The sequence below is a fragment of the Erithacus rubecula genome, assembly GCF_903797595.1.
Source record: "Erithacus rubecula genome assembly, chromosome: 13".
Classification (NCBI taxonomy): Eukaryota; Metazoa; Chordata; class Aves; order Passeriformes; family Muscicapidae; genus Erithacus; species Erithacus rubecula.
Window position 1 is genome coordinate 10,260,159 of NC_136665.1, and position 11,991 is coordinate 10,272,149.

The 11,991-nt window shown below is 46.0% G+C and overlaps 1 long non-coding RNA gene across 1 annotated transcript; it reads left to right on the plus strand.

The window, feature by feature from the left end:
- Window positions 1–9,256: 9,256 nt before the first annotated feature.
- LOC306807514 lies at window positions 9,257–10,020 on the plus strand. Its single transcript, XR_013775741.1, has 3 exons — window positions 9,257–9,465; window positions 9,736–9,799; window positions 9,906–10,020. It is a non-coding gene; the product is annotated as an uncharacterized lncRNA (long non-coding RNA).
- The last annotated feature ends 1,971 nt before the right edge of the window (window positions 10,021–11,991 follow it).

Genomic DNA, 11,991 nt, shown 5'->3' on the forward strand with positions numbered 1-11,991 from the left:
ATTGAAAGTGCCACAGCTCCACGGAAATGAAAATTTTCCAAGGGCTGTGCTGATTTACTTGAGGCAAGTTGCTGGTTCAGTTTTCTGGTTTATGCTCTGGAGATATTTTTACTCTACTTTACTGTGGCCTCCAAGCAAATCCAGTTTTAAACTCCTCACTGCAGGACTCTCCTAGTTATGTCCCTCGATTGAAACCACAATTGCTGATGGTGCTACAGGGTTCTCCCGTCATAGGTGATTTTGAGGGTAACTTCCCCAGAACATGGTGTGCAGTTGTGGGAAATCTTAGCTAGCCCTTTTGGCTTTTATCAGTCCTTTTTCAAGTATATGATGGCTTTATTTCTCCAGGATAGAAAGACACCCATCTGATTTGTCTGGAAAAGCATTCAGCTGAGATAAAGCACAAAAAAATACCCAGAAAAGTCTGACCTTCTTCTGGCCAGTTCCTTTCAGTTCCCTTGGTAACCATCACCTTGACGTTGTGGTATTCAAAGACAACTTCTTAACTTTTCAGAGAATATAACAAGGAGCTGTTCAGGCAGGGTCAGCAGGAACTGGGAAATGTGTTTCCTTTGCTCCCTGGAAAGAGGCAAGGTGTCAGGCAGGGAGGTGACTGGTAAGGGGCAGGCTGCTATTCCCTCCTCCAGAGGCTGTGGGCTGCTTTTGGGGAGCTATGAGAATGGCTAAGGTGCTTTCTGTCTTCCCTCTCAATACCCCTCTGGCAGACCTGGCTGGGAGGATGAAATCTGGTTTGGGTGAGCTCCCTGGCATCTCTCAGTTGAGCACTCTGGGGAAAGCTTTACCCTTGGAGTGCAGGGATGCTCTTTACCCCTGCAGTGGCTCCTCGCTGGGGATTTCTGTGTGGTGGTCCCTCCCCACGCTGCTCTCCACCCAGGGCAGCACACACACTCTTCTGCCTGGGCTGGGGGGGGCTCCCAGGTGTTGTGGGAGAAGTGGTGCCATTCATTGGGAAGCTTGGGAAACCAAAATGACCTCTGAAGTCTGGCACTGCTCCTTGAAACACTTTGGATCATTTTCTTCCCAGCTGCTGTGCAGCAAAGCACTGCAGTACAATCCTGCACTCAGCACCTCCAGGAGACCTCCCAGGAGGACAATAATTTTCATGTGTGATTGCTTTGTTGTGTCACTCTGGGAATACATGTGTAACTCCAACTCCCTTCACTTCCTTGCCTCAGGAGAGAGCAGAGGACAGGCCAGCCCTGCTGAGTTTGCCAGCTGACAGAGAGGTCCTGCTGCACCCAGAGAATATCCTACCCAGTCAGTGTGCAGAGTGGGTATCTGCCAACTGCTCCAAGGAGGGATGCAATGGAAACATCTTGTCTGGATGGCACTCAGGGATCCTCTGTTTGGCATTGGAATATAGAGGCAGCAGCCCACAGTTGCCAGTTCCTGCTGCCTCGTGTCCTCCATGCATATTTAAAGCACACGCCTGCACAAACCTCTACCCCTGTCACTGCAGACATTCAATACATATAAAATGTACTCCTGTATTTATTCATAGGTACATGCTCATTTATCAAAGAGGCAATCTCTGCTGGCATCAATATAATAAAGGGTCTCTCAAAGCAGTGCTGCCAGGAGCCCTTTTTCCCCAGGGAATGTAATGCTGCCATGAATATGACAAGAAGTCAACATGGGATAATGCTGCATCAGAGGGCAATAATTCTGGGGACACAAAAGGTGTTGTGAGTGCAGGTTAAGGGACATGGGAAGCAGTGCAAGTGCAGTGACTTTCACTTCTCCCTCGGGGAAGCTGCATATTAGTCATCTTCTCTGTTTTGTACATGACCAAAGTCAGGTAGGGCATGGAGGAGGTAAGTGACATTCCCCTGCCTAGCAACAGCTATTGATAACCAAGGGAAATCAAACCTGAGTTTGAACTGCTCTCACGAGCTGGGCTCCATTCATTCCTGCAGCTTAGCCCCTCTGGGAGCTGGTCTGTCAGAGGAACCAGCCAACATGATCAAGCCTCACACTGAAACCTGTGTGACCAGATTTGCTGCTACATGTAAGTTGGTGCTGGGTTCATTTTTGGTGTCCTTTCAGTGCTTTCTTTGTCTGGAGCACTGTGAACACCCCTAGGGCTGAGAAAAATAATGAACAGTGCTATGGTTGGTGCTCTTCAAACAATAACCCTTCACACAAGGAGTCAGTGTGATCATGGGCATCATCTCCTGAATTTAAAGGAGGCCTCAGTTTCCTGCTCAGCTACAGAGAGACCCTTTATCTGTTCTCCAGCCATTTTAATGCTGTGGATGATTTATGGTTTCATGCACAAAACACACAGAATGCCTGCGTTCCCATGTCTGTGAGGAGGTCTGCTTCCCATTTGTCACTCGAATTCACCACTTGGGAGTCTGCTTGGATGATTATCTCCTGACAATGAGATATTGGCTGTGGTCTGGGATTCCTTTCCTGTATTTACACTATGGTCATAACCATGAGGTTTTTCACAATTTGTTTTTGATTCCTCAGTATTTGGCCAAGTGTTAGGTCTTAGTGAAACTGCTTACAGACCTTGACACTCCATAAACATGAATGGGAATGACAATTTGGATTATTTGGGTTGGTAAGGATGTGCAGTGCCTCCCTTGTCCTTCCCCAAAGTTACTCTTTGAGACATGAAAATCCTTTTTTCCATCCCCAACTATGTTTATATCACCTTGTTGAAGCAAAACTGTTTCTCTTAAGTGTTTGGTGGCCTTTGATGCTGGAGGATGTGAGAATTTTAGTCACTGGGGTATTCATGCTGACAGTACCTTTGTGAGGTGGTACAATGCTATTATTTCCTCCTATTTACAGAGGGAGAACAACACACCAGTGGTTTCAACAGGCATTTGGGGCAGTTCAGATTTAACTTGGTTATCTGTAGGTCATTGTGTTTTGCTGGTTGGATGCCTGCAAGGCATCTTACTTTCCTGAGTATAACTGGTTCTATGACAGAAGGAAGTGTTTTGGTGATGGTTCCTGTGGTATCCTCCCATGGACCTGGCATGAGTTATGAATTTCAGCTGACAGAAAATAATTTTGAAGATGCCTTCAGCTGGCAAAGCTTAGAAAATCCTTCATATTGACTAGCTCACTCACTGTGGGCAAGCCCAGGAGATGAAAGGAGTTTTTTCCCCTTCCCCACCATGGTGAGAAGTACATCACATCCTGGCAGAACAGCAACATCCCAGTGCCAGCCAACCTCCACAGAGCAAATGGCATGTGGTGTCAGGGAATGCTTTCAAACAGCTGGCTGGCAGAAGAGAACTTGTCCAGATGAGTCTGGAAATTTATATGCACAGCTGATATTGCTGGAAAGCAGAACTGGCATGGGAATAGCTCACAAAGTGGGGATGCAGGGGAATCTTCAACTAAGGCTTTTATCTATCAAACAATTCAATCAGCTTGGGTGCAGCATGAAAGAGTGGTGTGCACTGAAGCAGGGAGGGGAAAGGGGACTTCTTTTGCCTCTATTTATATACCTGAGAAGCTGCCCTAGCGATGAATAATTGCAAATAATAATCATAATATCAAAACCAGAAAGGGCAAAGAAAGAGCAGCTCTCTCCCTCCCCCTCTCTGGTGCTGGTGTTTGAGATGTCACTCGGATATGAAGCTGAGCCTGCTTCCAATGGAAGGAGGCTGGCAGTCAGTGTATCTTTATCACAATCTCTTTCATGCTCTGATGAGCTCCCTACCCTGTGCAAGAGCAGCACCAGCAGCACAGACAGAGATGCCAACCTGTCTCTGAGCAAACAGACAGACTTGGGCTGAAGCCTTAGCTAATTCGAAGAAGACCCCTTGTGTGTTTTTCCAAAGTTGGCTGCTGGCTATTTTTTATTCCCTCTCTGCTTTGTGCTAAGGCATGTGATGGCCTGTGCCTTTCTCCAGCTAAAAGGTCATCGATTTTTCACATGGAGGAATTATCAGGTTCATCATCTTCTGCAGATTATAATGAACAGTATCCTTTTTCTGCTTCCTGCAATCTCAGCACTGATGCCTGAGCTTGGAAGGGAGGCTCAAAAGCAGAGTTTGTTTTTAACACTGGAGAGACAGTGTCATGCTCTGGTAGGGTGTTGCTGGGAGGCCTCTGGTCTGGTACAGAAGTCAGAAATCTGTTGTGTTGATGTGCTGACCCTCTCTAACTCTGCTTCTCTGGGCCAAAGGAATGGCCAGCTAACCCAACACGCTTAAACCATTTTCCTTTTCATTTTTTCATTTGGATGGAAGGAACAGCTCTGGGCACAAACTCTGGACCCATCCCTTGGTGGACCACACTTAAAGGGGAGCTTTGAACCTTGTGATCACCAGCTTAGAACATCCTCATTGCACCATTGGGAGATGCCCCTCCTTGGCAGAAGTGACCTGGAAGAGGGTACAAGCTGTGGTTTTCAATTTGTGCTCCGAGACTTGTGATGGGGACAGTGAGGGAAAATCCTCCTGGAGCACAGCAGTGGCTTCAAAAGGAAGGATTAATGAGACAGTTCTGTGGCAAAGGGAATCCAGGCTACGAGGAGAAATCATATCCCCAAGAACGAGGGACGTGATTTCCCTCTTCCCTCAACAAATGCTTTTCAGAATTTCACTCCATTTCATCAGTTTGAAATTTCTGCTCTGGTTTAGGAGAAACTGGATCAAAGGCCATGGATTCAGATGATGATGCATCATACACTGGGTGGGTGAAAACACTCACTTGTGAACCAAGTGCTGATCTGATAGATGGGATAGAGGTGCATACCTCCAAGTCCTTATTTTTTTATCTGCCCCTCTTTGTTTAGTTTTTTTTTTTTTTTCCACATCAGTGATTAGTCAACAACATAAGGAGAGATTAATTAAAACTTCTGTAATGACTTCTTTATCTTTCATCCTTTCAGGTTTCTGTCCCTGAATCTCTCCTGAAGTCCCCACATCCCCCGTGTTGAGCACGATGTGATCACTGCACAGAGCAGCTCTGTGAGTAGATTTCATTTTGGCTGAAACAGGATAGGTGGAGGAAGGGAGGCAGGGCAATGGGGGAGCAGCGCCGAAGGAGAGTTAGTTGACAAGGAGAAGCATGTGAAAGAAAACAAGGAGCACTTGGGACTTTGGATGAAAAGTAGTTCATCCCTTCTCAGCCCATTAATAAGTTAATAACTTATCAGAGATTAACTTAACACCTTGAGGCACAGAAGACATTGCCTTGTTCTCACATTAGCTTGGCTCTATTGTAATTCCTTTATCTTACCTTTTTTCCCCCTCAGCTATTGCATACTCACCTGGGGCCACACTAATATAACAGCATAAGATTCAATTACAAAAGACTACAATAAGAGTGCAAAATTCTCTTCCTGACATGCTGAATCAGTGCTCAGAAGCATTAATTATTGAGTGGCCAGCAGAATTATTTTTTTTAAGTTGTAGTGGAAAAAAGAATAAACCTCATGATATCTCCTGTGCACAGAGCAGCAATTCTCTCACTGGGATGCCCTTGGCTTTGCCAGCTCTTGGGGCAAGGCACAGGCAGCAGGGACAGGGGTGGGAGTGGAGGAGCCAGGAAAAGATGAGGTGTTAGAAGGAAAGGAGGGGATTAGAGAAAAGAGTGCCAGGCTGGCACAGTGCCCTCCTGAGGAAGGAGAGCCCCAGGGATGTTTGGTGCTTTTTATTTCGCTCGCTCTAAGCACAAGGCTTTTTATCACAAAGGAGAGAAGGGGGCCCATGTGGGGGGAGAGATAAAGGCCTGGCCACTGGGTCTCTGCTCTGCCTGGATGGGGAATATTCTTATCAGCCCATTTGATGTCTTCCTGAGAGCCTCAGCATTGTGTCCTGCACTCAAACTCCCCTGTCCCTACACCAGAGCCACCACTACCTCCAGCTTATCTCTTTGTTACAGGAGCCTCCATCTCTAGAGTACCTAAGCACATTTTACATGCTATCAACACAGAGAACAAAGTAGCTGGTGCTCTCACTGCCAGCTTCAGAGAAGCTTGGGCTTGAGGGGACTGTGGAGATTCATGGATTCTTCCTTATCTGGCAAGGTGCTTTCAGATTGGGACTTGGAGGCAGAGCAGTGCTGCTGCTCTTGATTTTGTGAACCAGGAGATGATGCCAGGATTCAGATAGGTGGAAGCCCCTTTTGCCCACACAAAGTCATGGAGTGTAACATCTGTCAATATCTCCTCATTTTCAGCTACAGATGGGTTAGATACACTAGAGAAAAGGGAGTATTTTTGCTGCACAGATCCAATATTTGCTTCCAGATTTCTTGGAGCAAATATAAAGAAAAAGCAGACCTCAGGGCATGGGTTTGCTTGGGATATCCCAGCAGACAGAAAGGGTTGTCCAGTTATTTCAGCTGGAGCTACTCTAGGCTCACAGATGCCACTACAGAGTTTCGTTACAATGACAAACACCAGATGCAATTGCCTCATCCCTCTGCCATGCCTCTCCTTTTCTATATTTAAACGTACATATTCTGTGGGGATGAAGACTTGGCTTCGGAAAATGTGCAAAATTCTGCTGCCCCACAGGGTTTTAGTCTTGTGTTCAGATGCACCGTGACAAAATAAACACTGTGTGTGCGAGAGGGAGCGAAGAGGATGACATCAGGATTACAAGCAGTGTCAAAGGAGACAGACTTGCCTTTCACAGGCGATATTTGCATGTGTAACACAGGCTCCAAAGAGTTCTATCGCCTCCCTCCCTTGCCAGCGTTGTGTGTGATGCATTAAACATATGGCTCCACTTAAAGCGGGGCTGCGCTCGCCCCTGGCCCTCTGCGCACGTTTGGCACGGAGCGAGCGGGGACAGGGTGGGATTGCAGCAGTCAGAGGGGGCACATGTAATCCCAGCCTCCCCACGAGTGTCACACCCTGCTCACTGGGCAGGGAAGGGGGAGCAGCCGATCCAGCAGATGTGGGGCTGTCACCATCACCCATTCCGGGCTTCATCCCAAGGTGACAAAACAGACGTTTAGTCAGGAGTCAGAGACCTTAGAGGGCAAAGATCAGGCTAAAGCTGCTTTTCCATGGGCTGAGTAGATGACACTGTAATACCTGTAATTGGACTAGGACATGAAATTGCATGTTATATGCTCGTGCTCACATCTGGTGGGATGTGATTTAGAATCACATAATCCAATGCACGGTGTTGGTGAAAGATGGCATGACATGCCTGCTCTCCATTCACACAGCAGCAGAGGCAGTGCAAAGGGACCTTCACCCTCCACCCTGGCAGATATCAGCCCACACTGATGAGCTTGCTAAAAATTCATCACCTCATCATCCCTGTGATCTCTGCTGATGCAGATACAGTGCAATGTCTTCTGGTTTTATTTTATTTTATTTTATTTTATTTTATTTTATTTTATTTTATTTTATTTTATTTTATTTTATTTTATTTTATTTTATTTTATTTTATTTTATTTTATCTATAAGCTCATGTTGCATAGGACCTAGCAGGTGATGGCTATTTCTCTTTGCACCTTGGGAGATGAACTAGATTTTGTTTGATAACTAAAAATGAAAGGCTGTACATCTCATTTCTTATTCCCTGAGGCATTGATTTTGGTATTCTATAAAGTTACAGATTTGATTGGAGATTGCTCTGATGTCCTTATCCATTCCCTCAGTAGCAGACTCAGAGAAAACTGCAAGGTATGACCATTAGTGCAACAAATCAAAAGTGCCTCTGCAAGCAAGTCACTGGAAGTACAACTAGCTCCCACCTCTCCCTTCCTCCTCCTTTTCTTCCTCTCTTCCCAGTTCCGGTCTCTCTCCCCTGAAAGAAGTTGCAAGGCTTTGTGTTTAATTAAGACATATTGTCCAACCAATTGGGAAGCAGGAAATAGCAGGAGATGTTTTACAAATAGGAACAATTCTTGTTCATTATCCCTTAATTGAGGCAACAAAAAGGTGCTGGAAAACATCCATCAGATGCACATTCATGTACATCATCAGAGAGGATTGGATTTAGGAACTCACAAAAGCGACGTCAAATGTTCCAATCAAGAGTTATACAGGCAACAGGGAAACAAAGAATTGGAGACACAAATACATCAGAATTAGCCCAATTGCAGATTATATGCTTATGGAAAACACATTCCCTGGCTGTCTTCCAGGATTTTCTTACTTCACACTCCTGTCATTTCTAGCTGTGGTATGGAAGTCGATGTTCCTTGTCCCTCCTCTGCTGGCCTTCTTCACAGAGAAGGTGTCATTCTGCAGGGTGTGAGAGACACCTATTGTGAGACACCACAGGCTGTCACCCCAGCCTGAACTGGGGGCACTCTGAGGATGACACTTGGCACAACTGCTCCATCCTTGTTCCTTCACAGTTTGAGGTTTGGCTGCTCTGCTAAGTCACTATTCTTGAGCAGAAGAGATAAATACCATGAAAGATATAATAACAGCCTTCCTGCTAAGGAAAATATTTTGAGCTTGGAAGACCAGGAAATCCTGTTACCCATTTAAGTATATGTTCTAAATCTTGCCTGCTCCTGAGCTCATTTGCACTCTAACACCGTGGGCCTGCAGACCCAGCCTTTATTCTCATGGGTCTGTTAGACTCCAGTTCTCTGGCTTGTCATTTTTAAAAGGTGCTTTGAATTTTAAATGAGGGACAAAATATGCCAAGGACCCTCAAGATACCTACTGAAATGTAAGCTCACCTCAATGCTTCCTGGAAAGAAAGCCATCACCAGGAAAAATGGCATCACACCTCATTGGACTGTAGTAATAGACCCAAAAAATGACAGGATATTGTTAAAAATGCTCCTGATCAGTACCTACAGCTCTTGAGCTAATTATTCTCACTGCCTTGTCATAGATACTTATATGGTCTCCAGGGTGCCTGAGCATTTCACAATCTTTAATATAGTTCTCTTCACATGCTTCTGAAAGACACATCTCCACCACCACCTCCTCCTCTTCTTCATCCCTCCTGGGATGACTGAGGGATGTGGTGGTTGGCAGCCCATTCCAATTCTGGGCAGCACTCATCTCACCAACTTTATCTGCCCCAGTTTAACACAGTCAACCTAAGATCCCACCACTGATGGAAGGTAGAAAGCACCAGAGGTGAATTTTACTCATCTGAAGGTGGGGAGCCTCAGGTGGGCTAAATTCCCATGTGTTTATAGGGGGTGAGCCCAGGGATAAGCATCCCAAACTGGACCATGCTATGGAACCAGTATGATGCAATGGGAGCATGGCCTTATGCTTTATGAAATCATGTGTGGTGGCAGAACATCCCTCCAGCAGCCTGGGGATGGATGGGAAGAAACTGAACTCAAACCTGAAGATGTCCTTGAGAGATGCTCCTGGAGCTTCAAAGCTGAAGAAGAAGCCTGTCAGTCCCCTGCTCAGCTCTAAAGGAGACCATACAAAACAAGGAGGTTTTCTCCTTGGGAGGATGGAGCAGGAGTTTGGCTGTGTGCTGTTTCAGATGGGAGCTCTGTGGATTAGCTCTATCTTTGCCTTCAGTGACAAATTCTCCTATGATTTTCCCTTGCACATCCTCCAGCAGATGCAATTCCTCTGTTGCTCTCCCTGTCATCCCCACAAGCCCTCTGTGCCTTGTTTTGAAATCCCCACTTCCTACCAGGGAAAGTGTTTGCATTGTAGCTGGCATTTGTTGATTTTCTTTAGGTGGCTCAGGGCTGCAGGCATTCCTCATTACTTTTTTATTAGCCAATTTGAATACTCATTTAGCCTCACTAAGTGTGTGGTGGATTTTAATCCTTCCTTCAGAGGCATTTGTGTAGAGCCTGTTCTTGGCCCTCAGTAATAACACAGGATCCCACCAATGCAGCTGAGGTGAGAGATGATAACTCATGGAACTAGACCCATCAGTCTGGGCTCATTTCATCCAGGTGACAAGGCTGAGGACTCTCTTTGTTTTGCCCTTTGCTTTCCTGTGCAGTGGGACTGCCAGAAATCACAGCAGTACAAGACGTGTCAGGCTGACATGGTATGCTGCACTGGACAAACAAGTCTCCAAAATACTTTGCAAAATTAAATAATTAAAGTGGCAAGACCATAAACAATATGAATTATGGAAGTGGTAGTGTGGTAATGAGTAATAATTTAAGCCATCCAGCTATAAGGCTCATAAGAGCAAGAAAAAAAATTACTATAACCATTACGTATTTTAAAAAATGACCAGCAGAGAATTATTGTGTTTTGACATTCAGCTCCTGTGCACTGCTTTGGACCTGCTTTTCAGGTATGCTGCATATTCAGAACCTGGACAACACAGACAGTATTTTTTTTAAACTCAGATCAGGTAAGTAGGAAGGGAATAGATGGTGGGAGGAGAATTGGTCCTGGTATTTCTCAGGTTGCAAGGACAAATAAACACCATGCTTCAGGAACAGGTAGTCACTAGCAATATATTCACCTTTGAAGGGTTGGTTGGAATTCTTCATTCCCCTGGAAGCCTCTGGAGCCATTGCTGGGGCAGAAAAGGAAGGAGCATAAGCACCATGGCTGTCTGAGCCCTGTTGCTGTGCACAGATACAAACCTTTGGTCTCTCTGCCTATTAGTCCAGCAGTCTGCTCAAGTGCTAAATCCAGTTCCACACAAAAAAGGTACATTCTGCTGCTTTTTCAAGTGTCTTGGATTCTATTGTGTACAAATTTCCAAATGAACTGCTTGAGTGTTGACTAATGCTGCAGCCTGCAGTCAAGGTAAGAGCCCATTTATTTATAGGCTCTTCAAGGACAAGAAGAAGCTGTATTTGTACAATCCTCCAGCACACAGCCTAACAAACAGTTACCTGCCTCAGCCACGTTTCAGGAGGACGATAGATGAGAGCCTCAAGGAAAACACACAGCTCAGCCATCGTCTGCTGGCAGCAAGGTCACGAGACGCCACCGGCTTCTGACGATGGCAGAGCTGCAAAGGTATAAAGAAGGATTTTTTCCCTGCACCATCAGTTTGACTGGATGTGTGTCCAGGAGGCTACTCAGGCCATCCAGCTGGAGCTGGCTGGGAGCAGAGCATCCTGGCTGCTGCTTGTGCATGGCACCCACTCGTTTAAATGAGGCTGTGTGTTTGCAATCGATGGGACTGTCTGATCCCTGGATGCTGGGGACCTCTCTTTTTCTATTTCCTGCTGATATTTACTTCAAAGGTGCATGAACACACAGATCACTCTAATAACAAGAGCCCCAAAGAAGAATTAATAAAACACTGAGTGTGTTTTATCCCGAGATCTCTCAGTGCTTGACAAAGGAAAGTCACCATCAGTTCTTTTTATGTGGGGGCAGAAAGAGGTGAAATGATTTATTTATCCACATTCATGCAGTGAATTGGTGGTAAAGCAGTGAGCTGGACCTCTCCAGCTGTGCTTTGAGGCTTCCTATAATGTCCTAAAGCATTTATCCTTCATGAGTGCATCTTGCCCCTGCTGCTTTGTGCAGAAATCAGCCCTGTGAAGAAAAGTTCAGCTTTGCAGTGGCCTGGGCTAGAGCAGGAAAACAGCAGTGTTCTGGTGTCTTAAAGCATATAGATGTAAACTCATGGTCAAAAAGGTAGAAAAGACACACAGAAAGGGCACCCATGAAATGGCACGGGGAGCATGAGATGTCTGATGGTTCTGTGATGGAAAGCCACTTACTCAAATTCCCTCCTGCCGTGTTTAGAGGAGGTTGCATTGGCTTGCCCAGTGGATATGCCCTTGGTGACAGACAGAGACAAGGGCTCCTGCTCAGCTGGAGAGGCAGCTGGGTGCTCTCCTGGCCCCAAGGTCCTGGGAGGCTTCAAGCAGCCGTGAGCAGAGAGCCTTTCTGTCATGTCTGTGCATTTTTCTGCATTCACAACACACAGTGTCGCTGTCATTAAGGCTACAGGAAAACAGCACATCAGGGCACATCTAGAGGACAGAGAGTGTTGACCACTTGTGCTGAACAGAGCAAAGGTCTGTAATGAAGCCCAGTGGGACGTGGTCCATCTGGCCTCTCAGCATGTTCATCACACCCTCACTCTTCAGGGCAGCTCTGAAGGC